Genomic DNA, 26,350 nt, shown 5'->3' on the forward strand with positions numbered 1-26,350 from the left:
CACCCTTGCAGCTGCACGCTCCTCTCCTCTGTTATAATACTGCCATAGGAGCTCTCCCCTGGGGTGCCTGGGCAGTCTACATTGTGCCATACCCTGCTGGCGTATGATCTCCTCTTGCCCATGTGCAGGTGAGCATTGTGTTTCACTAAGCAGTGCTGCATTCAGGCACAGTTAATAAATTATTGTTATTTTTTATTATTTTATAATTTTCCCCTTTTTGTCTTTTTTGCTTTGGGATAGAGAAGCGCTGATTGGGAAGTGTTGATTTTTCTCTGTTCTGAAGCAAAATCCAGAGATCTGTTTCCTATGATGCTTTTCTGTCTTGCAGGCTGTTCCAGTGGTCTTATTCTTCAAGAGGGAGACCATGAGGAGCCTTCTCTTCCACACCTAGAACAAAGCAAAAGGTGAGTACATGCCTTCTGAAAAGCAGCACCAGTGCTTTCCAGCTGGTGAGCAGGCACCTTGAGCTTGCTTTGAGGCAATTCAGTAATTTCCCTGAAACAATACACCTTCAGGAGTGGAAAAGCCTGTAATGAAATGTTCTTTGTCTAGAGAATGTTTTATTGCTCACTGCCTGAGAACAGTCCCTACTGTGGAATTTGCCTTTAAGTACGCTGTTTTCACACCTATTTACTTCAGTGTTTACTCCTTTGAAAGAGAAGAGGGGAGAGAAAGAAGTGACATTAGGGGTCTGATATCTGCTACCATTTGTTATGAAGGTTCTGTCTCCCAGGACATCATTTGCCCATCTTAACTGGTAACGTTCCTCAGAAGCTTGAAAAAACTACAACAGCAGTGATGTATCTTTGCTGATGGACATCAGATATTTTGCTGGGGTCTAAAAGAGTCTAAAAGAAATCAGATTCTTCAATCTTCAGCAGAGTTAACAGGTGTTTGTATCAGAGAGGTAATGAAATACTGCCTCAGGTAAGGAAATAGTGCTGTGGAGTACCAGTAAATCAGAACATTCTTCTTGTTCAGAGCTGACTGAACTTGCTTTCAGTAGTTCAGCATATCTTTGTTTATAAATCTAAATGCTATTGTGTTGTATTGTACTTTGCAGTGTAATAAATTGTAACATTCAACATTAACTGGTCAGGCTTCAGTGATAACAAAAGTTCAGCAGGCTGGTGGCACTCTGATCAATATTGCCTTCTATTTATAGTATTGTTACAAATTGAAGTTTTATTTAAATTAGACAATGCTGAGAAGCTTACAGTCGATCAATAAGCTAAAATACAGTAACGGATTTTAATTCGTGGCTGATATGCTGCTACTCTTTTGTCACATGCCTCCTTAATGTCCCCTAAACAAAATCACATTTATGTATACCGTAACAGACTGTTGCCTGGCAAAACTGCAAAACTGTTTTAAAGAAGCAAGACTGTGGCTGTGCAATGAGCAGGAAAGATGCTGGATAGGAGGTAAAAAGGCCAGATTGTTTCTGTTTGGTAGGGAATTTGCTGTTTCCTTGTTTTGCTGTTTTCCTATTCAGTACATCAGTTTAACCCAAAGCATGTATAGTGTGTGCCGTATAGATAGTGCTAACGCTCAGGTTCTGCTCTCATGTATTTACACCAAGGTACCTCCAATGACAGCAGTGCTGTTTTTCTATTACTTCATCTGTGTTGTGAGATTGGGGTTTAATTCAATATTATGTCTTGGTTTCAGAGGCAAATAGAGCCACCAGCTTTTGGGTTTTGATTGGTCATGCAACAACCCAGCAACTATTGAACAATATCTTTAGTACTTTGGGTTGGATTAAAATATGAGGTTATCTTGCAATTACTAGAATTTGATTTCTGTCAGCTCTATCTAATAATTAGGTGATAGCTCATATGTGAGCCACCAACAATATCTGAGCGATCACCGCTGGGTGTGTGCATCAGCTGAAGACAAAGGAATTGACGTGTTCCTGCTGACACAAGAGGAATCGTCAAGAATCTTAATTATATATAAACCATCATGGTCAGTTGGCACAACGAGTAAAGTCTCTCTAACATGATCCAAAATAAACTTAAAATGATGGTGCCAGAATAATCGCTATAGAGCTTTAACAATGCCACTGATTTCTCTGAAAACCAGTTTTGAGATGGGTGATTAATAGGGAAATTTGCCATTAGACACTGTTAATTTTTAAACAAGGTCTAAATATTCTTATGATAATTTCCATTTTCTTCTTCCAACAGCAAGCATAGGTACTTTAGAGCTGGGGAAATAATTCAGTCTGACCTCCTAAATGTTGCACATAAAAAACTGATGCAAAATATGCCATATATACTGTATGTATAACCAGATTTATAAGTTTATTCCCCAAAAAAAGATTTTCAACATAATCATTCTAAAGGGCAAAGCCTGGGCTAAGTGTCCCACTCCTGACATCTGAACCTTCATGTGTCCTGCTGGTTTACAAGTAGACATGGTAGTCCTGTGCGCTTGTTATAGGAACAGGAACACTTGATGCTCTTCGGCATCTTTATTCCAAAGCTCACTTTGGATTTCATTGCTGCTTTTATTCTTCCCCACCAGATGTTTCAGACAAGACCAGAAGCAGGCTAAAGAAACAAAATACCTGCTACCAAGAAGGCTGTGACAGAAAGGCTTAAGGGAAAAACAGAGGAATTCGCAGGAAACTAGAAAACAAAAGTTCTGGATTAACTAAGTAAAACATATCTTCTCACCCAAGATTAAATGTTCTTTCTGTTGTGCCTTGAGATACATAAAGAATGGACGTTTGTGGCAGATGTTTGGCTTGTATGGATTTTCCTGCTGGTGTCTGGATGTGGGATGTGAGAGAGGAACAGCACGAGTGAGTGTCACAGGGGCTGTGGATGTGGATGTGTTACAGGAGGTGATTATAGGGGATCAGTGAGGTGCTGAAGAAGTAGTCAGTTTTCTTGGCACTGGTGATACAGAGCATCGTTCCTGTGGGAAGTGTTTTCAGTAAGAAATGGGGGCAGGTGGCATCTTGGGTGGAGGCTGAAGGGAACTGAACATCCTCCCTAGTGTGGAAGGGTCTGACCTCATGGAAAACTAACAGCACAGCTGAATATTTTGCACTTCCCCCACTCTGCTAATTCTTTTGTCCTCGGAGTTATCTTGTTCTCAGGGTCAGTATTCTTTGGCCGCTGCCTGATAGATGTGTCTCTTGAAGCAGAGTTTTCCTTTCCTTCTGGCTTTGTGTTTCCCTACAAGCCTCTAACTTTTAAAAAATATATTTATTCTCATTTTTCTCCCTCCATTGCTGCCATCAGGCTGTTCTCCCTTTTACTGACTGCTGTGGCTGCCCGCCTTCTCAGTGTGTGAGGTAACATTCACATCAAATAGAGAAGGAAGTAGAGCAGGCTTTTAACTTCAGCTGTGGGCACAGCTGGGGGGGGAGCTTCTTTCTAACAGCAGGAAACATGGTCATCTTGTTCTGTAAGAATTTCTGAGGCTGGTTATCTCCAGATCAAAATGTAACAGAGACTCCTCTTCGTCCAGAGATTATACTTAAATGTGTGTATGTGTGTATACACATACATACACACTCAAAAATAACATATTTTCTTTTATCTTGACCTTCTCTCCTCTCAGATAGTCTTCCTCCTCCACCTCAGCAGCGAGGAGAATCTCCCTGAGAGACCTAAACCTACTGAGTGTAAAAACTGGAGAGAGATTATCTTTTTTTTTCCTTTTTCTGGTTTTTGTCATCATTCTCCGTTTTGGTTGGATGACAGCACCATGATCTAGAGAGAGAGTGAGACAAGGAAACTGGCTGTACTCTGCCCCATTTGGCAGAGAATACTAAGATCCTTTGAAATTAAAGTTCATAGTTTTAATAGCATTTCTGAAACCTCATCTTGCATATTAGAACTTAGCCAGGTATTAGGTAATTTAGATAATAAATTCTCTTCAAAGTGACCCATCATCTTAGTATTTATTTTTTTTCTAGAGGATGTAAGGCATAAAAGCAAGCTTTGTAGTTTTATATCTGTCAGCATGTCACATAAATATCTCAGTAACTACTGATCTTATCACCATAAAACTTCCATTTATACAGTTAGACATGTCATGTTGGTCAGTTGCACAAAAAGTTAAGCACATGCAATATTAAACTCCAACCCATGCCAGCTCCATTAGCCCACATCTTGAAGTTCTCTCTGAACACTATTAGAGGCTAAGTGGGGGAGGAGCAGGAGGCAGCGCACAGCAGATTCAGACAGGGACAGACTCATGCTGAAAACTACTGAAATGATGAAAGAGATTGCAGAGGGATGTTTGGAGTCTTAGTATTTCCCCCAAAATCAAAAGATCTGTTTTCTGTTTGATGAATGACTTTAATAGTTTTAATGACCTCATATAATTTATTTGATTATATTGTTCATTTTTATTAGAAGATCGGTCTAGCAGCATTTCAAGTTGTACCACCTTTGCATGTCAAAATTGGACTCTGATCTCAACTTGCCATCTTAAGACTTATATTACTTTTGTAGCATTTTTATATTAAAAAAGTTAAATTCAGCAAATGCTAAAGTTATTTTTTAGGATTGAGGCTGGTTTCTAACTTGGACTTGGCAGGAATATGTCTTTAAAAAGCAGTGTAAGCAATTATTTATCTAGAGTAAAGTTGTCTGGGAGTAATAGTTTAGAAATTGTGTAATCTATTAATTTGATTTATGTTTTAAAAATTCCCATGAATACTGCAATTAATACTGATTACTACTCTTAAGCTCTGCTGCAGTTTGCATTTTAGGACCTGTAGGCTGAAGCGGTCTGTTTCTAGAAATATCTTGCTTAGTGAGGTATGCGTAAGTCCAGGCATTGTCAGGTTAGGTGATGTTCAGGGACAGTTTTATAAAAACACACATGCTTAATTCTGTGCTAATTTGACCAAGTAATTAATTCATTTTATATATGGAGACTATAGCAAAAATGACTGAAAATGTGTAACTGGTCCACTGTGAAATCTGGACACTAAATTGGCTACTTGCATGTGTAGTCGTGCTTCCACAGATACTTGCAGCAAATTGCAGGTAAAATAAGCATTAAGTGCCACAAACATATTTGTGCTTGGGCCAACTTACTCCACTTTTTGAAAATATTAGGAGAGTCACTACCTTTGCATCTTTGTGCTTGTTTTCACATTTGTGTGGATTCGGCAGGGAAGCACATTATTTACTCTAAGAAATACAGAGAACATCTCTCATACTTATCTTTACAGAAATACATGAGGCTGCATTTTTTTTGGCAGCACTGATAGCAGAAAATCTCTCTTTTTCTGTTGTTAATGATACAAAATCAGCTTTGCTGTGGTATTCCCTACAGAAAATAGTGCATTAAAAATAATAGTGTTTAAATTTGGATGTGTTCAAGAATGTCACAATAAGAAGGGTTAGTCCAGTATTCAGAAACAGTAAGACATTTGCAATGATGAAAACATGTGCACTGTGTAAAGGCACGTAGTTTTCCTAATTTCAGTTGAACCAGTTATGTGTAGGTTCCAATTTTTCACTTATAAACCTGTCTTTAATTTAAGGCTGGGTTGAGTGCGCTTGTCACTGAGTCCACCATTGACAAGACTGGTCATTATAAAAATATTAGAGCCAACTTTCATTTGCCAGGATCCCAAATGAAGAGGAATCAAGGAAAATTTGAGTAGTGGCCTTTTTCCCTTCTCCTGAAGGAGACATTATCAACTCATTAGCTACAAGCCTGCACTGAGGCCCCAACTGTGACTCTTAAAGCAAGAAATACATTTCTTGTAGTTAAGATTGACTTTCAGCATGCCAGCTGTCCCTCTTTTGGAAGGATTGGCCTTATTTTTCAAGTAGAACATGTGCCATCTTGATTATCCAAACTCTTAATTCAATGCTGTTTAATGCTTTGTCTCCTCAAAATATCCCTTATATCCAGCTTTGATTGGTGGGTAGATGTACCAGTACTGATCAGCTTAATTACCAGTGTGAGGCAGCGCAATGCAAACATGAGGTAGCAGCACACCTTTCCCAGCATTCTGAGGTAATTAACCAAAAATTATTTCCCTGCCACCTGTCTAGCCTTGGAGAAAATCCAGTTTTCTTTCCAAGCTATGAGAAGAGGGGATCAGAGCAGAATTTGGGTAGCAGGATGGCTTATCCATCTATTTTCTGTTCTTCATAGATTCATCTGCAGTGGGAAGTATGAAGGCTGAGGCTGCCACCCCCTTTCTTTCCCAACTCCCAATATGGTATCTGCAGCAAAAAAAACTGTGAAGAATTAAGGTGAGCCGTATAGGAAACTGTAAGCTGTGAACTTTCAGGGTCTGTGAAGACTAGAATGCTGAATATACCTTTGGATGCACCCACTACAAACACCGACAAAGTCTGGGTTTACTGTGGCCTGGCTAAAATTCCTCATTTTCTCAGTTGTTCAAAGCTTAAACTCAATCCAGTAGCATATTAAAAACTTAAATTTTCTACATGTTCAGTGCTTATAGGAAACATGCTGTAATTCTTACTATGCCTGGGTGAAAACATATAGTCTATTTACATTCATTATCTACAGCAAATTAAATATAAATCTCTCACTCCTCAGTGCTTGCATTAATATAGCATTCAAAACCAAAAGCAACAGTATAAAACATCACAAAAATATAACATGGATAAAGAAATGTTGCTTTTGATTTTTTTTAAATAGTTTTTTTTTCTTTTACTGAAAAGACATATCACAAATTAAAAAGTGATGATAGCAATTCTGGAATAACTTCTGAATTTCTGATGGCTTTCCACATACATAGATTTTAAACCATATGAGCTAACGGGTATATTCATCCATCCATGAAGAAGACATCTATGGTTAAATCATCCCAGCTGATTTAAAAACATTTCTCTAAGACACTGACATACGTTATGGTTTCAAGTGGTCTTTAACTGGTTTTGATTCAATGAAGATTGCACAAACCAAATAACTTTGCCATTATACTAAAGTCTATTCCCATGTCATGTTTCCAGAAAACAACTCATGTTTGAGACAAGTTCCATTATCTGTGGTTAGACTTTTTTTTTTTTTTTTTTTTTCTGGAATAGTTATTCTGCCATAGCTCAGGAATAGCTAATGGAATTTCATTCAAGCCTCATTTAAAAAACAAACCCCACACTTCTTGGCAGGATACAAGTGGGAAGAGATTTAGTCCACAAGATATATTTTATCCTGGCATGTAGGAGAACAGTTGGTGGAAAATGGTTTCCCCTGTAGCCCGTTAGAAACTTTAACTATCTGTCAGTGATAGCTATGAATGTGGTGCATGACATGTCATGAGAATTCACATAAATAAAAAGGGAAAAGCATCCTATTCAGGACTGCCTCTATGGGAGGGTTGGGAAGAAATATATGATGATGAGAGTAGGGTTTTATATTCAGAACTTCTAGTAGTAGACCTCTGGAGCCCTGGCTGGGGTACTGAGACCTTCTGCAGCAGTTGTCTTTGGATTGCATTTATTACTGTCTGCCCTGAACCGAGGAGAGCAAGGAAGGTTAAAAGGGAACTTTATTGTCAGTACTCAAGTGTTTATGGGCTCATTGTTCAGAATTGTACTAGTTGTAGCCATGACGTTATGATACAAACAGAACTTACAAAACCTGAAATTTAAAATTGAATATTTTTTTTTAAAGTGGGCATAGACTATGAAAATCCATGCAAGTGGAATTAAATTGTCTACAGTTTATCACTTTTCAACAGATAAAATGTGGAAATTGGAAATCTGGCATTATTTAAATTAGTGTCTCTTGTTCCTGTTCCTTTAATACTTTTTAGTCAGTTGAAATTTCTTATGAATTTTAGAAGTGCAGGGAAGGAACCTGGTAAAAAGATCTCACTTCCACTCATGCCATTTAATTGCTGTCTGATAAACCTGCTCTGTGGTGACCTGTGGCTGTAACCAGGTTAGCAGGAGTGCCAGAATTACTAAGCTGGAGTTGGGAGTCCAGACTCTGGGTGTTTAACCAGAAAGCTTCAAATTTTGGAAGCAGTATCCACCATTTGCTCTGTTTTAGTGCAAATCCACTAATGAAATAGCATTAGAGTCAGCACTGTTTGCAGTGGTGATCAGACTGCAGAGGTGGTGGTGGCTGATCCACGACATGGTGTTGTAGCTGTGGCCAGTGGGGTTTTTGAGGCCTCTTGGCTGCTTTTAATGAGAACGTGTGAGGCTTTTATCAAGTTTCATCTCACCCTATTAGGCACCCAAACTCTTCACTTAAAGGCCACAGTTAGGTGGGCGAGCTGAAGGACGTCAGAGCTCTCCTGTTCCATGCAAAGAGCAGCTACCAGGCCTCGCGAGCGGGCGGTGGGGGCGTATGCTGTGAGAGCCAGGAGGTGGCTGCAGTGAATTCGGGATTTGTTCCCACATTAGCTACTTTAAAGGCAGCTGCCTAAGCCAGGGGGAAAAGCAAGCAGGCACGAGCTCGAACTTGTTCAAAAGACAAAAGGCTCCTGAAGGGTCCATATTTTTCTGAAGTGACCCACTGGGGAGCTGTGGGAAGGGGAGTGAGGGCCCTCGGGGCGGGCGGCAGGCTGAGGATGGCAGGGAAGGCCAAGTGCCCGCATAGCCCCTGCTCAGCATTGGGAGTCCCAGAGCAGCGCGCGTCTGTGGGGACCTGGGCCTGAGGGAGCAGAGCCCTGTGGCGGAGGGGCAGGAGCACCATGAAGGGCTCCTGGTGCTGCCAGGGCCTGGCAGGTCTCCAGGTGTCCCACAGCCCTGGCACCCCAGCTTCTCACAGCAATACTGCAACTTCTTGGTAGCTAATGTTGCTCCGCGCAGCTGAGGCATGTGTCTTTTCAATCATTCCCTGAGGTAGGTGTCTATCTCTGACCTATTAGTGTATGCTGTTTTCTTTTTTGTTTTCAGTAATAAGATTTTCCTTTAAATTTGCTGAAGCTTTCTGTTGTAAAATAAGCAGCTTACTGGTGTTTCTCTGTGGTGACTGAGGCATTCACACCCGGGCAGAGCAGCAAGCCCAGAGGTTTGGCCCTAAGGAGCGGGACAGCTTTTCTACCTCGAGGGATCCCCTCACAGCCGCGGCAGCAGCTTGCACCTCAGAGGCATTGCCTGGGTTTGACTTACCTCCCGTCTTAAGCGTAAAAGGAAACCAACTGAATTTCTTTTATTGAGGCAAGCCATTGATTTCCGTGCTCGGTGCCAGAAAAGTTGTTGAGAAATAACTTTGAAAAACCCTCAGAAATAAGAATGGGCTTTGCAATACACTCAGTTTTCAGTGATACTTGTTTAAATACATTACTTGAATCACTATCCATTTTTAGCTAAAATGACCATTGAGATCATTAATCATGATAAAAGCATTAATTAAATAAATATCTGTTTTGCTGATTTTTCATGTTGATTGCTCTACAAGCATGTGGATTAGTTGAGGGGGGAAAAAAAGGCATTTTTATTCCTTTTTGCTCTTCTGTTTATTTGTTTATCTGGCCCTTGGCCTGTGTATGAGGTACATAGTACAGTGATACTGAAAAAATAAGCTTGGTGATTTTTAGTCCGCTTTCTGTCATGCCCCCAAATGTCCCTTCTGTGTGCATTTTCTGACCTAGATTCATGTTACAAGCATGAACTTTGGGATTAGGTAAGGAATAGTCACTTTGGGTTGTTCTTTACCATATGATTTTTTTGTTCTGTTTTATAACTGTGCTGGACAATTTATATCTGGGATTCAAAGTCTTTGTTTCAGTGGCTGTAATAAAAATCCTTATATTTATTCAAGATTCCTGATGCAAATACATTGAAGGAAAGTTAGGTTTTTTCCCCATGGGAATTTATACTTTAATTCTTTGACTCATTCTTTGCGAGTGAGAAAGAGAACTTTAGTGTTATATAATGAAGTAGTTCATGGTACAATTAATATGATGTAGGAAAACAGTAACATGATATGCTGAATTTCAATAACTGAAACTAATCAAGGGGGACATCAGCATTAAATGCTCAATAGAATTGACGTAACAAATACAAGATGGCCACTACATTTAAGTTGAGATACTCTGTCACTCACTGGTACATTCCAGGCAAATTTGTTGATAGACTAAACATTTTGATAGTCTTTCCATTATTTCTTCGAGCCATCAGCTTTTAATTTTCTCTTTCTAGTTAAAATACTTGTGTATAATTTAAACAGAAAACTGTTCTGTTTCATCATAAAAGATTTGTCTGTTACTTTTGGTGTGTAAATCAAGTGGACAGCAAAACATTCTTGAACTTGTTTTTTGAGGCATTTGTTGACAACAACAGGAAAAGAGATCACAGAGACCGCCAATAAGTGTGGACATCAATTATTTTTTAATTGTATAGGAGTACAGTACACTAATTAAAACTAGTATATCTTGCAATGCCAAAGGCAAAATTAATTATTAATTTTTATTAATATTCAGAAGTAGCACAAGGAATACATTAAAAAAGATTTTGTGGCTGTGACTGAGATCTTGTTTTGCTTTATATTTTAGTAAAAACAGTATGTTAGCCAAATCTGAATAGTTAAATATGCACTGAAGAGATTATATGCACTGAACAAGAATGTTCTTTTTAGGCTAGTTAACCAGTAACAGAATATAAGAGGTAGGAAAAATTCTTTAAAAATCTCAGGGTTGTGGTTTAACTCCTTTACCTGGTAAGTATAAATACACATGTTATCCTGCTATTGTTACCATGGATACTTTAATTACCAAGTTGAGTATTTTAGTTATGATATTTCATGTTCAGTAGAATAATCTACTTTCAACATCTTGTAGGGTCTAGCTCATTAAATTAGATGTGTCCCACCTTGATTTGACAAACCTGATGTGCTTCTGGACAAAGTTATTCCTCTGTCTGTGAGCAAGTTGTTTACTTATTTATTTTGTTTTATTTACTTCCTCCACAGTCTGCTGTAGATAACTCATTTCGAAACTGTCAATCCAGTTCAGAAGCCTATCAGAAAGGAATTATTTTTATAAAAATATGTCTTTCACCACTGTTATTGAAAAAATGTTAATAGGCCCTTGATGTACCAGTTCAGCAAAGAAAGTTATAGGATGTTAAATTTTAATATTTTCAATTCACAAAATTTAACACCACCACCACCACCACTTTCTTAAGTAATTTCTGCTTAGTTTTATTGAAGTGAGCATGGAACTGGGGGGGGAGGGGGGGCAGGGTGGGAGGGAAATGTGGCTGCTGTAAAACTGTATAGTGGTTTGTAAAAGGATGGCTTGTGTCTGATGTTGTTTTGAATGCCATCCCCTATTGTAAATGGGGGTGGTATACTAGAAATCTTAAAAGAGTAGTTGCAAATTGTTTTTCTAGGCCAATGAGTTTCAATCCACTTCCTCATTTAAGTTTAGGCAGGCAAAATTTTAGAATTTTTTTTTAACTGAACCTTGAAAGGTTTCCATCTCTGATCCTTATATAGAAACATCATGAGTTATACATTTCACCTGATAGTGAGCTTAATTATAACAATTCCTGTAGTCATTCATGCACTCCATAGAAATACAGATGTTGATGGCTGTATTTTAGTATTTGTTTAGCTAAAACGTAATATAAATATCTCTTATTCATACCTACTTTAGCACTGTAGAGCAGTACTAAGCAGAGTTTAGCTTTCATTTCACTCTAGTATCTTGAGCTCCTATTATAGCAATACATAAAATACGATTTTGACTTAGAAACTGAGTTGTGCATGTTTGAGTGTTAGAAACACCCAGTGTGCTTTTCATTTTGTTACAGCAAAGCAAAGTACTAAAAACCTTAGTTTTCCAATATATTGCTTGTGTGTTCCATGTAAGTGTCGATGCTGTTCTTGTCCTACTCTAAAACAAACCTGTTGCCTTAGAAAAGTCAAATCGAGCCCTCCCCTCGAGTTCTAATTTTGTTAACGAAAGTATGAATGGTGATAAAATCCAGCTTTAGGTTACCATCAGACCTGTATTGGCCATAAATTCCTACCTTTTCAGTGTTCTGTCCAAGGCCTGGAAAGCGGCATGTGATGTTTCTCGTTCCCTTATATCTCTGTGCTTGTGTACACACATGCATGTCACAGAGTAATGAAGAGGAGGAGCTAGTAGCTCCCGTCACTTAGCTCTCTCCCAGAGGAATCAGCATATGTGGGAAGAGTAGGCTCTTGCAGGCAAACACTATTCTCCATTCTACTTTGAAGTACTTGCCTTTCCAACTTGTCAGTAAAAACTGACAAAACACAACTCACTTCTAAAAAGATAAATAAAAACTTTTCAAAAAGTTACCTATCATAATTCCTGAAAAACAGCTCTCAGAGATTCTCTCAGTAATTCTGCTCACTGTCCTGAATGTACTGCTTTCTCAAGTGAGTGCTGTGTGTTGTCCAGGAAAACCAGAGAGCACCTTATGGAATAACATCAAAGAGAGGCACTTGACAAAGACAGGCAATTTAGATGCTCAGTTCTGGAAATGTATTGACTGAAGATGAAAGCTCTTTAGGGAAGAGACTTTGTCTTCTATTTATATAGAATCTTGCATAATTTAACAAATGTTGGGGACACTATTAATCTCATCCAACTTTAGATGTCTACAGTGTAGCTGTCAATCTTAAGAGAAGATCAATTGCACTCTAAAAGTGCCTGTTTCTCTCCACTGACTATAAAAGGAGCCCTCACAAGTAGCTCAGGTGCAGATAGCTTCATCTATATTTGGGCAGATGAATCCTGCTCTAAAATACTATCTAACATGGCAAAACAATAGTAGCTGATATTTAAAAAAATCCTTGACAATGTACCTCATTCTTAAATCAGCTAAGAAAAATATCAGCAACTGCTGGTTTTTGGTTTATATTACATTCCCAAGTGAAGCTTGAGGGGTTGGTAGCATATCCAAAACACCATCAATCCATTCGTAGCTTCTTGAAATATTAGTTCAGAATATTAAAATGAAGTCATTTTCTTGTTCAAAGCAAAAGAATAAAGCTGAACACCTGGGCTGTCAATACTATAATAGCAGTTCACTATGAAATGCTATCTCCAATTGAAAAGACAAAACAGTATAATTAAAATCTTTCTGGGAATGACAACAAAAAATACCCTATACTGTTGTTGCTGAATCCTCTGGATCAGCTGATACTCTTTGGACATCTCAGAAACTGTTTACTGGTATTTTTCAGAGTGGAAATGTTGTTTTGAAATATGAAAGAACATCATGTTCTTCTAAAGCAGTGCCAGTGTCTTATTAGTGGCAAGTCACTATGATTAAAATGTTGGCCATGAAGAGTCTATATACACAGTGAATCAGCCATCTGTTCAGACTGAATGAAAGTGTTTTAGCCAGCATATATGGACTGATATTACTGTTTCATACAGTGGGCATAAAATTCATGGCTGCAGCTGACCTCTATTAGAATGTAGCCCGTTCAAGATAAATATGTGACAAGCTACTTCTAAAGCTGTTTTAATTGCTGTATGGGAAAGTAATACAAGAACATCTGGAAGAACATCATATTGTAGATATATGGACCTGTGTTTAACTGAATTATTATAATCTCAATATACATTGAGCAATATTTCAGGCAGCTGGTTTCGTCTTGCTCACCTCTACAGGAAATCATAGCATGAGAGACATGAGAGACATAAAAATGCATATAAGAAACACAGAAAAATTACTGATCTATGAGGCTAAAGAGATTTAGTATCAGTTGGCACGGAGTACATGGATGCCAAGCAACCAAGTCTAGATTCAGACTTACAAAATATGTAGCTCACCAATTTCCCTAAAAGCAACGTGGTGATGGGACTTTATAAAGACTGGACAACTGAAATCTTTGTTCTTAAATGTTTAAATTTAACTTATGAGTATCTAAGAAAAAATTGAATTTTTTATCACAGAGGACTAGGTATCTGTAGTATCTGCTATGTATCCCATATTTTTCAGACTTGTTTTTTTAATTATTTCTGCCATGAATACCTTTTCAATGGAATAAATACTCTTCAGTCCTACAGAATGCTGCTTGTGAGGGTATGAATAGGAAGTTGAAACAGATTTTACTATTCCAGTTCTCTCAAGATCATCGAACCTTAAAACCAGCTGTAAAAAAGCCCTGTTTGTTCTAAAAAAATAAAGCCAGTATCTTTAGGTTTTGAGGAATTCTAATACTGCCTGTCTTTAAAAGTTCTGTAAAGGCTCTCTATGCTTGTGTTGGAAAGCACATCAGAAATGTACAAGCTGTCCTTTCCAACTCCTACTGGATTTTGTTCATTCTAAGATGTATTTATCATGCCATCCAAGTGGGATGATCTCTTGACAACTGATTAATGTGAGGATAAGTATCAGTCCTGGTTAGACAGGATTTTCTTCAGAAATGCTATTTGCTCAGGGAAAAACTTGAAATAGAAAGAAAAGGAAGATGTTCTAGACGACTTAAGAGCAAATCTGCCTTTGGTACAGATGTGACTGCATCAAGTTTTTATTCATGCTCTCCGCTTTAAGGTGCTTTCAGATTCCTTATACCAAAGGGTGCTGGCAGTTATTCCTATCTGCACTATGAGGGAGTATTGCTGTGTTTTAACTATTTATAAAAGTCAGCTTTAAAAAGGAGGAAAAAAAAAAAAAAATCTGTCTCCACACTCATGGTCAATCTTCTCATGAACTACCTGATTCTTCCTGACTTTAAAGTTAAATTTAACTCTTGAAAACCTGTTATGTAGATACTGCTTTAGCACAGACTTCCTCTAGATATATGTGTTCAGCATAATTAGCTGCTTGTTTTATAATAAAAACAAGCCAGAAAACAAACCCTTTTTTAACTAATTGTATTCCTGTTCAAGTGCAGATACGAAACAACTAAGATGGATTACATCCATTCTTTGCATCTTCTGCACAGCTATATATAAGCAGTTACATTGAAGCAACTCAGGAAATTAGTTAAGGGCATAGTCATAGAGACAGGATGAAGAAAAGAGCCAGCTTGACTATCAGGTTGTGCCTGTGAAGCTGGCATGCACATTTACATACGTAAAATGAACACACTCGATTGGGAGTCACAGAAATACAGTCAAATGTCAGTTTACAGATTATACTCCAGAGCAGAAATGCCACTTTAATTGAAGGCAACCAGTGAAATAAATGTTGTATTTTCAAGAGACATCATGGAGTGCAAAGGTTATGAACAAAGCAGTAACAGCTACAATGAGCCACCAGAAGTAATAGCGAAAACTGTCTTCTATAGCATATGCACAGTTCAGGCCTTTTCTTCACACCTCAGAATGCAACAAGAATATCCATCAAACTCAATCTGTTGCTCTACCAGTGGAGATGTATTTCAAATGAGAGAATGCAGACAGTTACCTGGGGAGATCATCTCTTCTGTTAACAGCTGAGATCTATGAGTAGCTCTGATATAAACTTCTTGTTTTCTCTTGAACTGTTCACCAACCAGCTAGAGCTTCAAGCAGGGGGCCTCTGTGTTGTAATACTAATTTCTGAGTAGCCCTTCATTTTAAAAATATCTATGAATTCGGGTAACTATCTTCTAAATTTATGATCAGTGTATGCATCACCAGTTTACATTATTAAAATCTGAGCTGTCCAGAAAAGCTAGATGATGTCTGAATTTACATTGTGGATGTACCTAATTATTTTTTTTCCTTAATATCCTCTTTTGCATCTGAACCATGGTGAATGGCTCCTACCTATGTCTTTGAAGGCCAAGAAGCTTTGCTCAGCAAGTGATCCATCCGAAATGCATATTCCATACTGTTCATTTTACTTACAGTTATTCAGAACACAGTATGTCTATGCATGAGGTAGCACATCACAGTTAAGTCTGGGTTTCTTGCCCCCCTGCAGTGTTGTTGGTCTTTACCGACTGTGTTACTAAATACCAAGAGACAATGCTCGAGAATTTCTCAACTTAATTTCAGTTCCCACTTGACCTATGGTTATCAGGGTGTGGACAAAGTGTACAAGCAGATCTTTTAGTAACAAATTCAAGATTTTGTTGGAACGGTGTCTTAAATATATTCCAATGTAAATATAACTGTGTACATAGTAGTGATCTTGAAAAATCTCTTAGTTCCTTTTACTTCTGATAATATGCAATCTGTATACACATTGTCACTAGAAATGACATATACTGTATTTTGAGTAGCAAAAGTGTGTCTCCTATCTTTGCACATGTTTTTGTACTGTTTATCATGGGCTGTTTACCTTAGCTTATTCTTGTGTAAGACTGCTTCTTTGAGAATTCTGTAAGAATTGCTTAGATTTGTTTTTATGAGCAATTCTTAGACATTGGTAAGACTTAGTTTATTGTATAGGGAGGAAGTTGAGAATGTTGAGGAATTTGACCTTTTTTGAGGTTTTGTAATGATCAGTTAGTTAATTTCTAAGTAAGACTTCACACTAGTATCTTGACTTCTAAAACTGCACTGAACATTCATGGAAGCCAGTAAATTTGTACTCTGTCAGACTTTGGAAGCATGTAAATCATTTATTTAGACCATGTTCTCTCATTCTCATCTTAATCAAGAGTAATTTCCCTTTAATAATCTCTAGTCTACAATAGTAAACTAAAAAGCAGATCATTAGAACAATTAGAATTCTAGTGGGCAAACAAAAGTGCTCTACCTTGTTATTGTCTGCATGTGAAGTAGAGCTGTCAACTCATAATTTACTTAAAAGTCTTCAGATTTAAACAAAATATCACGATGTTTTCATGAACAACAGAACAAATGAAGTCTGGCCTCCCAGGCATGCATCCTTTATCTTCTCTGTGTAGCTACACCATGACTGGGCAAGAGATGGCAATGCTGTGAGTAGATGGGAATTGCACACGTGCTGAACGGCCAGCAGTCTTCTGCTAAATGAAAGGTAGCATTGTATCTGCCTTTTCTACGTATAGTAGAGATGCTGTATAGGTCTTTCTCCATAGTGCTGATTTTCTTTAAATCTGTAGAGATAGAATTACCTCTAACTATCCTGTGTCACATAGTGCAACAAATCCAAAAGTGATTAGGGAGAAAGGATAAGCTGGGCAGTTAACATAGGCTGTAATTTCATCCTGTTTAAGAATTTCGCTTACAGCACTCTACCAAATTTCCACCTGTGTTTATGGTTCTGTTCTTAAGGGTCTCTATTTTCTATATATCATTTTCTGTCCCTTTTTATGTTTAGAAGGTCCCATCCCTGACTGGGATTCCTGATCCTCTTGATCCTCTAGCTCTACGGCGATAAACCCCCTCTGCTGTTTTAACCAGCCATAAAATACTAAATTCCTCTTTGCTTAGCTTTTTCAGCCTTTTGCCCTTTGTTTTTTAAACACTTTCTCCTCATCTTTTCTCATTCTTTCTTCCTGTGAACATTTTCTAACCAACATCACCCTAATAGGCACTGATCTGGTCTGTATAGGCTGGAATATGCCATTACTGAAAAAGTGTTCCCATTGTAAGACCCAGTCATGCAACATTAATTTTTATTCTGCCTGGCCGTTCTGATCCAGACTTCCTCTGTTTATTGTGATACAGCAGCAGCTTTTGGTCCAAGGAGGGTAACCATGAAGCATAAGATGAGGTACACTATTTCTGTGCATACTTGCCAATGTCAGGGCTTAACCAGAGGAAGATTTACTGATGTTTTCTATTCTTCCCTCATCCTGTGACTCTTCTGATTCTGCTCTTGCTGGTTGCTTGTCCTCGTTTCCACTGTGTGAGAGGACTGCAGCTGAGAAGTGTTCTTTCTTTTATGGACAACTACTGACTTGCGCCAGGATACACTGATGTCCCTCTTGCCAGGAAGAGGGAATGGTTAGGTGGCCTTGCTCTTCACAGCTTTCAGAAAGAAAGGGAATGATGGAGCTAAGGACTTTGAGAAAGGTGGTTTAAAACACAGAAATATGTGGCCTAAATGTTAGAATTTCTTGTTGTCAAGTATAAACAAACTTCATTGACCTCGCAGTGAGAATGTGCTGATGATCCTGTAGTCCTACATTTAACGGCATTCAAAGGACTGCCTGCCCCCTTAGAAGAATTAAAAGAAAGAAAGAAAAAAAAAAAAGGGAAAGAAAGAAAGAAAACCACCCAACAAACAGCAGGAAACCTTTACATACAACCCAGCACATACTAGTCAAAATGTAGTCAGGAATACATAAAGAAAGCCCAGTTTATTGAAGTCAGCATACAGTAGTAAAAATGCACAGCTAGATACTGTTTTCATACAGTCTCCTTTGTTTATAGCAGCCAGCTCAGACTGGGCACAGGGCTTGTCATACACACAGCCCCCCTGACTGAGATGGGGGCATCTGGAATGCTTCAGGTCTGTTCAGATTGAATACATCCATTGACCCTCTTAGAACTATCATTTGGTGCAAAATACTTCAAGACGAGGAATGTAAACACAGACTGTTCTGGTCATGTTTTGTTTCAAAGTACCTAAGAAACAGAGGGTGCTCCTGTAGCATCAGCTTGTATCCGCTTGTAGTAAAAAATGTAGACACAACTGGGTGCCCTTCTTCCTCTCTGCCCCTCATATCTGGATGAAGAATCCTACCTCTGGGTTACACCTCTGTCCATCTGAGACATCCTTAAAAAAAATGCAGTGCTAAAATCTACAAAAAAATATGGACTGCATCTTTCCCTATGACAGGGATATTCAAGGAAAAATGAAAACAAAGTCTTTTGGCTCTCATCTGTTTATCTGTGGCACCTTTTCCAGCCCTATCATCCAGCAGCCTCTCTGCTTAGCTAGGGTTGCCTGCTGTTCAGAACAGGACTGTTTATCTGCCATGACTCTCCAGTCCTGGGGAAGCTGACATAAAAAGCAAGTTAAAAGGTGAAAGTGGATAACTATTGCCTGTGTGTTCAGTAGATTGCATCAGGTGTATTCAACCAGGAATGTTCAGCCACAAGATGGGAGCAAGAATCTCTTGGTGACCTCATGGAGAGTTTGCTGTGTTCTCTTCTCAGCAACTGGAAACATGCTACCACAGGTCCTTTGTCTCCTCATATTCCTAAATGGTGGCAGATGAGCAAGGTCAGATGTTCCCCTTGGGGGGATGAAATCTCTCTGGCAATCTGTTTATCCCTGTATGGTTGAAATTATCTTGGTACTACTTTGGGTAGTGAGGCAGTCCTGAGCATTCAATCATGCCTTCTGTTGCTGGCTGTACTGGTAAAAGCAACGGCAGAAAATCTTGATATCCTCCGGGATTCCCAGTGCTTGGGCTGCACAGACCCTGCAAAGGAATTATGCTGAGGTTGTTATTCCTTGCTGAGGCTGGAGGACATGTTCTGCTTTGGCAGTTGCTTGACAGTTTCCTGTGTCAACCATAACTCTGTGTAGCTAGTGCAGCAATGAGGCCTTGCTTTGTGAATAAATCCTAAGTCAAGGCCTGTGGGGTAATGCAGAGGGCACAAATGAGTGCCTGGGCTCCATTTTAATATCTTTTCACAGTCTCTCTATCTCTTTGTACAACGGGTATGTTTTATCCCTCATTGACATGGTCTTCCTACTTTGCAGATGATTCTAAAGAAAGCATCTTTGCCAGGAGTCGAGGAGGTAGGCATGGTAAGTTCTTTTTCATGCTGGATGGAGCAGCAGAGCTAGTAGTAGTTAGATGGGATCTAGAAGTCACTCTACAGTTGTAGCTGCCATTCAGCCTTAGGGAGGCCTATGAATCTGGGTGATCTGACTGCTAGAAAACCAAGAAAGGATCATCTAGTAGAGTCCAATATGATGTTGGGTTGCTGTCCTTAGCTTTTAGTTGGTATGGCTACTAGCACATCTGTGTATGCACGGCAGTGGAAGACATGCATACAAATGTCTGCACTTCAAAAAATCCCTCTTATTCCCCCTGAATAAGTTGCTAGAATGCCTGTTCTGGTGTCTTAGTGCACTACCAAAAAAAAAAAAAAAAAAAGACACCTTCACGTCCAGCCCTGCTATAAATTTTTTTTGAAGTGGAATGGAATGACACTAGCTGGGTCATAGAGGTGTATCATCAGGAAACGTTACAGGCCACACCTTGTTGTCTTGTAATCCCAGGATGATTTTGGACATGGGGTTTCCCAGGCAGAGTCTTTCAGACAGCATGTAAGGATTCCTAGGCTGTCCTGAGGCTTCCTAATGATCCTTCCAGCATTTGAGATGCTTCAGACCTCTATGGATAAACAATATGGACTGCCAAGGGATTTTGTCCTGTAGTATGTTAGGACAATATAGATGAAACGCTTTTCACAGCTTCTAGCAAGAACAGGAAGGAAGTAACAATCTAAATTGAGGAAAAACTGCAGTAGCTGAAAGCAAACCACTAAAACTGATAGTGAGGAACCGAGTGCCTTCTCCTAGCATTGTGAGTAGAAAAAAAAATAATCTCCAATTTGAAGATTAGTGACAAATTTGTGTGAGTTGGCAATTCTTTGAAAATGAAATTTATTAAACTTGAAATAAAGTGTTCACCCCTGAATGAACATCTCCTTTTGTAAAGTTGCAAGATTTTGCTCATGGGCTTTCTTACTGCTATTCTCTTGTTTGAATGAATGTACCCTTAAGGCCAAAATCCATATTGCTGAGTTATTATGAAATACAGACCTTGTCTCCGTGTGCTTCTACACTTAACATTGCTCGACAAATGATATCTGTGTGGTAATTTTGAAATGAATGACTGAGAAAAGACAGAAAGAAGAGAAAGGTACAGCGGGTGGCCTGTTGCCATCACCTGAACGAGCTACAGTGAAAACAGTGTTTGTATATTCCAATATTGATGTGTACCATTAGGTGGTTTTTGTTCATACCATTAAGTCGATATGGGTAGCGATAAGAGCTTACTTACAGTCTTAGGGATTGTATGTACTTAAACACTTTGCCAACAGATTTTTACGTGTGTTTTTAAAATCTGTTAGGGAGAAATGTGATTAGGAAAAAGCAAATTTTCTCACATCGTGAATTTTTTAATCCTAAAGGTTAAGTTCAAGCTTTCTCAGCATATTGGTGTGAGGAATTACCCATTAATTAAATAACATGAGTCATATTCTACCATTGATTTTTTATATATTTCTTGCTGTTTGATTTTAATTAATGGGAGTTCTGTACATAGAGGATTCAAGAAAAGGTCCAGTGTTTAGAATCGGAACTATAAAGTAAAACATGAATATGGTAGTGTGGCTTGCTAATTGCAGTAACGATTGCCATCAGAGCCTCCTACACTGTCTGTGCTCAGGCAAGATTGCCATATGTCACAGGAAGCCTTGCCTGAGCAAGGACAATCAACCCCAGAGTTGATTTGCTGTTACTAAAATGAAACACAGCATGCTTGAAATGTCTTTGGAGTAGGAAAAAACTTGAAGGTAAGATGAAGTAAGGTGTGTTTACCTCCAAATTCAACCTATATTTTAATCAATAGGTTTTGCATTTTCATGGAGGACTGACTGCAGCTGCAATCATCTGGAATGTTTGAAAGAAGGCTGTGATTCAGCACGCTCCTCCTGCTCGTGGGCTTGGTGCACTAAGCTTTGCTGATTGCTGACTACCGAGGCAGGTAGGTTGTGTTTAAGCTAATGTGTGCAGCCCTTGATCAAAAGCGGGGCTGTACTGTGCTACATGTAATTTCAATGTAACATAAGACAGTGTCCTCTCCAAAGACTGTACTGTCTAAAATAGTGTTAGTGCTGAGTATTTGTCTATGGGTGGAGGCTTCTGCATAATACAGAGCTGTGCAGTACTATTCTTCTCATAACACAATGAAACTTAGCAGCTCAGAGAAAGCTGTTTCAATGCTCAAGAGTCAGGGAAGAAAAATCAGATTGGCAGCGTAAAGAGCAGGCATAGCCAACATACAGTGCTTAAAGTGATATACTTGAAAGGAAGTTCAGACCTGCTGCTTTGATTATTTCATTATATTCCTTCTGCCCCACTCTGCAGTTTTTATCTGGGTATACAGAACAGTTGACCTTAGTAGAAAACAAGAACAACTTGTTTTATGGGATCAAGAGGACATGGAGACCAAACCCAGAGATGCCATCTCCCATAAAACTGTGATACTCCCAGACTGACTCCTTAGCCGGTTCATCGTATATGCAAGGAACAATCTCCAGTAAGCCAGCCTGTGGGGCCAGTCATTTAGGTTACTTGGACCTTCTGTCTTAAAAAGGGTCGGGTTTGCTGGGCTATAACTGGCACAGTGCCTGCTTTTATTCTTGTTTCAACTGTCTGTCTTGCAGGACCAAGTTGTAGTTGAATAATTATGCTTTCCAGGATTAAACAGACAAATTGGCCTTGAATAAATGTTAACATTTGCTACAGTATCAAGTTCTTAATAAATTGAGGGGCATCAGACCTAGTGTTTTTTCTAAACATTAGTTTCCATTATTATAATTTTTTAATGATTTTCAAAGGAAACTGTGCATTCTGCTGAAAGTCAGTAGCTTCCCCTTGCAAAGATTGGTTCACTCTGTCTCTGCATGCTGCAAAAATATACATTACAAGCTGTGGATACAGTTGCTTCCAGCCACTGTCACAGCATACTATCCATATCTTTCTATAGGTTCTCTCAGTATATTTGGGAATAGCTTGCACCACAAACACACCCTGCTGTATCAGGGAATCTTAGGTGTATGATTTCCTCTCGTGTGGCATCATACAACATAGTCACCATATAAGGCAGAAACAACAATTAAAACTGATGTCATCCATTTAAATATAAATTATTTTATTAAGATTTACTTTGAAAATGTAATATGACTGACAACCAGTCATTATTTTAAATAACTTTTGAAGCTAACAGCAATGGACATTGTGTGTGTATGCATGTGTGTGCAGGGGTCTTTTGTAATGCTTGGAGGTTGCTTAGCTGACACCCCAAATCAGGGAGCATTGTTTTTCAAACTAATTTTTATTGTCATCCAGTTTATTCTTTTCCTCATGCTATGTGTCCCTTGTATCAATTTTAGACTAAAATACTGCAAAAACAAAAAAGGTAATGGCACTTTCCACAGTATTTCAAAAGGTTTTTAAGTGGAAAAAGGTATTTAGTATTTTTAATAAGCATCTTCAATACTATTGAGTTGGTTTCTTTGTTCATATCACAAGATTAATTATGCTGTCAAGCACTTTCAAGGCCTGCTTAACAAAGATTCAGTGATATAATGGTTTGCTTCGCATTGCCTTTTTTCTGCATAGCAATCACAATCAGCATTAGACAATTTAAAACCCTTTCACAAGCCGGAAGTTCTGAAGAGCCTTTTAATCAACAAAAGTAATTTTGCAAATAACTAGATACAGCGTTTTTCATATTAACTAACTTGTGTTAAACTCTGCTGTATGCTTGAATCTCTGGTTCTGGTAATGGATTATTCAGATTTGCAAGAGACTGGAAGTGGGGAACACAATTAGCACAAAATGCAGTTTGTACCCCATGAAAATTGTAATCTCACACCATTCTCTAGCCTAATATAAATATGGTATTAGTACTTCACTGCGGTTTCATATATTTTAATTTTCTCTTAAATGCTGTTCTTGTATAATCACTTAAAATATTTTTGAAAAAATGCCTAGAAATTTAATTCTTGTTGTTTTAAGGAGTACCACTATTTCTATAGGACAGGTCAGAAATCAAATCATAATATACTACAAGATTCTGAAATTCAAGTTAAGATAGGAAAATTTATTTAGAAACTTGCCTTCTCAAATCATCTAACTGAAGAAGGCTTTATACAGTAATTTTATTGCCATATAGCATAAGAAATCCTACATGACTTAAAACCACTTATTTGATGGAGAGATTGTAAAAGCAAAACTACACTACATGATGAGGGGGTTTTTTGTTGGTTTTTTTTTTTTTTTTGTCAAGCACATTTATAAATGAAACTAACCTGTTAATGACACCTTTAAAACACTCATTTTTTTCTAAACTGCTAGAAGCATTAATTTGTACCATTGCTGCATGTGGTAATTAGCAACTTCAGCAGTGATTTTCTCTGCCCTAAACCTTTCGTGTTTGACACTATTCCAACCCGGGAGAGGAGTGACCCTGGGATACAGTGCTACAGGACAAGTGGAGCAAATCCTGTCACAAGAAATAACAGGGTCAGAAGACATTGCTAATGAAGTCATAGCAACTGGTTTAAAGAGCCAATCAGAGAAGGCAACAATCTGTAAATGAGGATATAATTAGCAGAAAAAATAACATGCTTTGGTTGGATTCTAGGGGAGCCAGTAATGAAGGCAATGACTGGATATTGAGAGAGAGATTCCAAAAGATTAGAGCAAACATTGTGCAACAAAGAATACCTAATTAGCAAAAAAGTGAATATGCCTTAATTAGAAGGAAAATATGTGATTGAAAGACGTGGAGTTGGCTTTTAATATAAATACAATAATGAATATTAGCCCAAATCTCCATGATGAAGAAGTCCTATCTTCACTTTTTTTGCCTTTACCATTTTGATAAATGGTCATGAAGAAGATGGACTGTAAATTCCTTTTTTTGCAGTGACGTTAATAATATTAAACCAAACGATTTTTAGACGGTAATTTAATGGGTTTCCACCCAGTTTGCACATTTACTACCCCCTAACAGCACTAAGACAAAGCAACACTGTGTCTTTTGGCTAGCCTTAATGTTCTTATGACATAAAGAAGTAATTATTAGAAGAATTTCAGATCGGTGTCCTGTGACATATGAGCTAATGCTTGGTCCAGATATCCCTCTAACAGGATGAAACCCCAGGCTTGTTTTTATACAGAAAAAGAGTCCATGGGGTTGAGGCCCTGGTTGTGTGTACATAACTACTACATAGCTGCAACTTGCATGTTTTTTGTTGCTGTTACTGTTTTTTGTTTGTTTGTTTTTAAGTAGAGGCTGATCCAAAATTCATTAAATACAAAGAAAAGCTTCTAATAACTTTACTAGCTTCTAGATCAGACTCTGAGTGAGCAGAAACGCTGGAAATTTTATTAGTAAAAATTAAACATGTTATTATCCTGAACATAATAGACCCAAATAGAAGAATCCCATAATGGATTGTGCCAGTACAGTATATGTACAGTATTTATGGCTAGCAGTGATGAAAAGTATAATGTTCTACTGCTTATCATTTTATTACAATAGAAAAATCAGGACTCTAACTTGCTAATAATTTTTCACTTTTATAGACATCTAAATGATATTATATTTCCTCCCTTTTCTTCTTTTTACAAAATGGTTCTAGGATATTGATTGTCATTTATTTTTACTCATGATATTTAATTGTCATAATTAGCAATCCATGTCTCATTCCCTATCTTAAAAATATCCTGTCAATTTTATAGCATATTTATAGATTAATTTAAATGTATAATTTAATTTATTACTGCATACCTTTGGTTTGTCTGTAACATTAAAATACTTATGGTACAGAATATTTTAATTAAAACTATTCATCAAATGAAGTCCAGGTAGCATCCTTATCCTTGTTTGCAGTAGGGGGTTCTAGCAGTGAAAGCAAGCAAAATAATGGGACAATTAAAAAAAAATCTAAATATAGCTTTTTCAAAGATCCAATTGCTTAATTCAAGGTACAAAAAAAACCAACCCCCAAACAAACCACCAACAGAAAACCAAAAGCCAGAAAGAAGGAAAGAAAAAAAAGACGTGTTTGTCAGTGGATTCCACAAATTAGATTATGTTGGGTTTTTTTTTTTCTCCTTGCAGACATCAAATCTGCTAATGTCAGGGCCACAGCAGAAGTAAAACTAGACAAGAAATGGGCTTGAATTTTCATGTGTGACATATCTCAATTTGACACCCAGTATCTGCAGGAAATTGGGATACTGTTTTCAGAGGGTTCTTCTTGTGAAATGAGCTGTGCTATTAATTTTTTTCTAACACTGGGAAATTCACCTCTATTTATGAATATCAAAGTATTTACCCTTTTAGGTCAAATGTTTTCTCGTATTTAAGAAAGAAAACTTTTAATGATATTTCTAATAAACCAAGAGTTATTAGTTTGCTGTGCTAGGGAAAAAAATACAGCATAACACTGTGATCAAAATACTACCTCTAGCGTAACTGAATCAAGGTTTTGCTGCAGCTCTCAGTTGACAGTAAGTCTACCATTCTTTTACCATGTATGCTATTAATTCACTTTCCAGAACTGTCAGGTACCCTGAGAGTAAGAGAAATATACTAAAAATATCAATGTATCTCTCTTCTTCCTTTAGCTAATATATCTCCACTCACGCTATTTGAAATTAAGGAGTGAAGTACTGTTGAAAGTTCTGACTGTCTCTGATAGCAAAATGGATTAAAAAAATTAACCAGTTAAAAAAAATAATAAGAAATAGAATCAGCTGACAACTTAATTGTTCAGCTTGTATGCAAATATTCTGACAATAATTTGCCAATGCTTTTGAAT

Source organism: Falco peregrinus, chromosome 14 (assembly GCF_023634155.1).
Source record: "Falco peregrinus isolate bFalPer1 chromosome 14, bFalPer1.pri, whole genome shotgun sequence".
NCBI lineage: Eukaryota > Metazoa > Chordata > Aves > Falconiformes > Falconidae > Falco > Falco peregrinus.